Raw genomic sequence first — 5,686 nt, 5'->3', positions numbered from 1 at the left:
CCCAGCAATCACACTGCTAGGAATTTACCCAAGGGATACAGGAGTACTGATGCATAGGGGCACTTGTACCCCAATGTTTATAGCAGCGCTTTCAACAATCACCAAATTATGGAAAGAGCCTACATGTCCATCAACGGACAGGTGGATAAAGAAGATGTGGTTTATATATACAGTGGAATACTACTTGGCGATGAGAAAGAATGAAATCTGGCCATTTGTAGCAATGTGGATGGAACTGGGGAGTGTGATGCTAAGTGAAATAAATCAGGCAGAGAAAGACAGATGCCATATGTTTTCATTCATATGTGGATCCTGAGACACTTAACAGAAGACCATGGGGGAGGGGAAGGGGGGAAAAAGTTACAGAGAGGGATGGAGGCAAACCGTAGGAGACTCTTAAAAACTGAGAATAAACTGAGGGTTGATGGGGGGTGGGGGGGAGGGAAAAGAGGGTGATGGGCATTGAGGAGGGCACCTGTTGGGATGAGCACTGGGTGTTGTATGGAAGCCAGTGTGACAATAAATTTCATATTAAAACAGATAGAGATCAGGAAAATGGCCAACTCACTTTGGAATATATGAGACAAGCATGCCAAACTTCTGACCCTTTATTTGCAGTGTGTCTTAGGATCAAGTAGATTGGCTCGGGGTGTGCGTGTGCATGTGTGTGCATGTTCTCGTGCACATAAGTGTGCAGTTCATGTGTGTGCATTCCTGTGTGCATGTGCATTGGCATGTGAATATGTGCTAAAGACAGACTTTTAGTGAAGTAATGGCACACAATGAAAGGTAATATACATATAACATAGGTACATGGTACTATTATTGCCTCTGCATTGTAGATGGGGAAACTGAGGCTCAGAGAGGATAAGCCACTTATTCTAATTTATTCCATAAGGGGAGCCAAAATTCAAACACCATGTGGCTTGGCTCCAGAATCAGTGCCTTAGCCACCGACTTGAGCCCCTCACTCTCCCGGGAAGAGACAGTCCCCTCTGGCCCTGGCTGTCCCGTGAAGCCCTTGCCTGCCACCAGCTCCCTCTGGATCACACTCTGCCTTAGGCTCCCCCACCACAACAAACAGGAAAATTAATAGTCACAAGATTAAAAGGACCAGCGTGGACTGTTTACAATCACGAGTGGAAAGCGCTGTTAGAAGACTGTCCCTTCCGCGGGCCTCTGGGCCGGGTTTGTGAAGTTCTGATGCATGGTGGGGTCTCATGTCATTCCCGATCAGTGATTATGTAAAATAAGCAGGTCCAGAGCTGTTATTTCATGTGCCGGCACATCCCATCGCCGGAGTTTCACCCATGAGGGTAGCCAGCTGCCCTTCCTGACTCTGGATGACATGCCTGCTGCCTTCCCTTCAGAATAAAAGCCCTGGTGTCTCCCACCTGGCTTGTTCACAGGGTGCTTCACCTGGAGAGAGTGCTCCTCTCTTCTGGGCCACTCTGTCCTGCCGATCCCTGCATCACCAGTCCTGGACTGGTAGACTCAGTGACTGTCCTCCCCTTGGCCCTTGACTTCCCATGAACAAGGCATAAAGCATTGTTCATTTTCTAGATTCTTCTCTCCCAGGTTACACAGTGAAAGTGGACCCCTGTACGTGTTATATAAAGTAGGATTTGGAAATCCTGGTCTCCATTTCCCCATGCATCGGTTTGTTGGCCTTGTGAATTTGGACAAGACATTTCAATTTCTGAGACTTGGGCCCCTTCTCCGTAGCATGAGTATTAGTAATCACTATTGTGAGAGCATTTTAAAAACTCTGAAAGCCCACTGGTAGATAAGCAAAAATTACATTTTGCCCACAGAGGGTCAGTAGCTCAGATTACAACAGCACTCATCAGTCAGGGAGGCATTTACTGCATCTGATCGCAGGAAAGTTACAAAGCTCGCTGGGCTGGGAACCCACAAAGCCTCCAGTTCCGGGGTAGGAACGTCCACCAGCCCAGCAGCATCCCTGCTAGGGTCCCAGCATCCCCTGCAGACACGCCGCTGCTCTCAATCATTTTGTTATCCAAATCTTTCAACGCTGATACACGGACATTTTAAAATCTGCAGCCACCATCTCTTCATAATCGGATTCTACGTTACTGACTCTTCCTAACCTATTGAAAGCGAAAAGCAGAGAGAGTTTTAAAATATGATGTGCAATCAACAAACGAGATGCAAGAAATCATGCATGTTTGCTCCCTGTCTTTCAAAAATGTTTCCTTATCATAAAACAGGTATGATTTCATCTCAACCAATACAGCAATAACGACATGCAGGTTTACCTTTTCTCTTTTTTTTAAGTTTACTTATTTATTTTTGAGAGAGACAGAGAGAGGGCAAGTGGGGGAGGGGCAGAGAGACCAGAAACCCCAAGCAGTCTCTGCGCTGTCAGCAGCCAGGTCCAATGCGGGGCTGGAGCCCGCAAACCACGAGATCATGACCTGAGTCGAGATCAAGGGTTAGGCGTGTAACCGATTGAGCCACCCAGGCACCCCCATGTTTATCTTTCCTATTGGATCTTTTTTTCTCTTTAGGTTCTGGCAGCCACACTATTGACCTATGATGTTTATGCATGCTACACAGCACCTGTAGCACAGTGCTAGCCATACAAAAGAGAAGCATTACCAATGGAATCTTCTCAACGTGCTGGTCAACGTGTCAAGACTGGTCAAATGGGATGTGACCAGATACTGAAAAATCTTACCCTCAGAAATGATCTTAAAAGTCATGAAGGGTTGGGGCGCCTGGGTGGCTCAGTTGGTTAAAGCGCCAGACTTTGGCTCAGGTCATGATCTCACGGTTTGTGGGTTCGAGCCCCACGTCGGGCTCTGTGCTGACAGCTCGGAGCCTGGAGCCTCCTTCGGATTCTGTGTCTCCCTCCCTCTCTGCCCCTCCCCTGCTTGTGCTCTGTCTCTCTCTCTCTCAGAAAATAAATAAACATTAAAAAAAAAAAAGTCATGATGGGTTGTTGGTAGGCTTAATGCCCGGGGTTGTTAACTTCTTTGCATCTTAGAAAGATTAATCAGGCAGTGGACTATTAATGAGGGGAATGATCAAGTCAGGAAGACCGGTTAGAAAGTTACTTAAATAATCCAGCAGAAGAAAGATGACTGTTTAAACCAAGACAGTGGAACTGGAGAAGGGGGAGTTGATTTTATGGTCACTTAGGGAAAACCGGTTGATGGCACTTACAGATCAGTTAGATGAAGAGGGCAAGAGAGAAAACTCCCAGGTCAAGATTAGGTAAATGGGGGAATGCAGTGATGGTATCCATAGGAGGGAAAATGAATGGGAAGCCATTTGTGGAGGAAGAGGGTGTGTTCAATTTTTGACATGTTGGTTTGAAGAGCTTTGGAGACATCCAGGGACAGGCATCCAGTAAACACTGGATAATGCATGTCAGACAGAGTACCAGCTTTCAGGTGGTTGCGGAAGCCATGGAGTTGAACGGAATCACCTAGGGGGATTGGGTGGCTTGTGAAAATAAGGCGGCAGATGAAGCCATAATGAATTCTAACATTTATGATGTGGACATAGGAAGGGGGCTGGGGAGCTGCAAGCAGGAACGAACAGGACTCAAGCAAGAGCAGTTCCCTGGGCGTCCAGGGAACTCGGACTGTCAAATTAAGGATGCCCAGGAGTGTCAAATACTGTAGAAGATTGTTAAAAAGTAAGGACCAAAAAGTGTCTGTTGGAATTTGCCATCCAGAAGGCAACTGAAGCTTTGTGACTTTAGTTTCACTTGAGAATAAATTATCTCTGTGTTCTTGTTCACTCTGAGATTCTCTAAGGCTACGATGGGTGGTGGCTGATGCACAAGGCCAAGAAAGAAACTTAAGATGAAAGTTCTAGATATCTCTGTCCCCCCAAATTCCTAATAACCATCTTCCTTGCCTAGCCAAGTTATGTTCCAGTTTAACATTATTGAGAATGCATTTCTATTTTGCTTTCTGCCAGATTGGAGGGCAGTTAAAATTGGGGTAGCATATGTGAAACCAGGATCGATCAGGTCTAGGAACCAGACTTAGCTCCAAATGACTGCTAATGTTGGCCGAAATCTCGATGCCAGTTCTCATTTTCCATTCAGAGGAATGGCAGTGAACTGGATTTCCTCTTTAACTATGTGGTCCGGTGCCCATCCCCTCAAGCAATGCAATAGTTTTCCTAGTGCTAAATTAAATGGTCCCATGTCCTGGCATTTGCGGGAAAGGAGGCAGGAAGTAATAAGCGGTGATTTCATTTGTTTCTACAAGTTACGGAAAATGTGTTGGGTCCTTCCTTGGGGTCTTGTATGAAGAAGTTGGGACTTAGCTATGACACGTAAAGCGTCCCCTGTCCAAACACCATAGGCGATCAGCGCAAAGTGTCGCATGAACAAAATCCTCGAAAGGTCAGTTTACGTGTCATGCTGATGCACCTTGTTCGGTCAGGATTTAAAATCTATTCACGCTCCATCTTTAAATGGCTTAAAATGGTCTCTGCAGAATGAGTGGGATTTAGCCAAGGTGTTGAACTCAACATGCACGGCCAGCAGGTTAAGAACCATTTCAGCACGGGGGAGCTGAGTTCATAACCTGGAGTAAGCAACATGTTATGATGATATTTTATTGCAAATTCTTCACTGGCTGCTAGAATCTTTGCGGCTGCCTAAACTATTTCTCAGATAACTTTACTCCTTATTGCTCCAAAAATAAAGAAATGCTATGTACTGAAAGATCACTTAAAGTGTATTTATTTCTGAAGGGAACGGAGTGAACTACAGATCTGACGTGCCTATATTCGTTGTAACTCATATACATCACAGGCATACTCACACAGGCTGAAATTGTTACCAATCCATGAATGGGATCTTGAATCACAAATGTTTGAGGACAAGTTCATAACTAGAATTGAAAAATCTCACGACTTTCCTTAACACTTTTTTTTAAGTTCTGAAGAGTTAGTTTCAAATGTCAATCATGTAACTGAACTTTCGTTCTTAGAATTTGAGAGCCCCCAAATTTTTTAAGTTGCCTGGAGACTAGATCCTTCCTCGCTTGGGGAGGGACACACCACGGGCTCAGTGCCTTCTCTCCCTCATGCCTGAACCAGAGAATTCTAGAGTTTTAACTGATTGTCAGGCTCATTTTATCCACAGCTGATTTTCATGTATTAGGGCAGGAATCGTTCTTTTTCACCTGTCTTTCTTTGGCTAACTCAATGAAATCAGCCCTCAAATATATCACGGGATTAGTGCAGGCACAGAGTTTTATTCTTTTTTTTTTTTTTTTTTTACAGAGTTTTATTCTTAAAGACACAGCTCTAACTTTCTAATTTCTAATAAAATATCTTTATTAAAGCTTGCCTTTGACGCCCTGCTAATTTAAAGAAAAATTCAAATATCATAAACAGTAACAGTCCGCATGGAGCCTAAAGGACTCTAAGACCCATTCCAAAGGAAAAGTCTTTGCTGCAAATAATTTGATATTCACTACTGATCAAAGCCTTGTCGGAATCATGCTCAAAACAGTCAGACCAACCTTCAGGATTTTAACAGTTTAAGAAAAATACGTAAGTGGGCTTTATCTTTTGCTAACACGCAAACATTTTTCTAAGGTTGCTGTGGCTTTCAACTGGATTTGTAAAGATTTTGTGGCTGTCTCATGCAGGGCACGGCACAGCGCGTTACGGGGCGCCCCAGGACTGCTGG

At 44.6% G+C, this 5,686-nt stretch overlaps 1 non-coding gene across 1 annotated transcript; it reads left to right on the top strand.

Annotated features, from left to right (window-relative positions):
* Positions 1-2,739: 2,739 nt before the first annotated feature.
* On the top strand, positions 2,740-2,825 carry TRNAQ-UUG (transfer RNA glutamine (anticodon UUG)). The gene has a single exon. It is a non-coding gene; the product is annotated as a tRNA-Gln (tRNA).
* Positions 2,826-5,686: the final 2,861 nt, after the last annotated feature.

Source organism: Neofelis nebulosa, chromosome 11 (assembly GCF_028018385.1).
Source record: "Neofelis nebulosa isolate mNeoNeb1 chromosome 11, mNeoNeb1.pri, whole genome shotgun sequence".
NCBI classification, from domain to species: Eukaryota; Metazoa; Chordata; class Mammalia; order Carnivora; family Felidae; genus Neofelis; species Neofelis nebulosa.
Note: the sequence above shows the minus strand (reverse complement) of the source record. Positions and strands in the feature narration are given on the sequence as shown.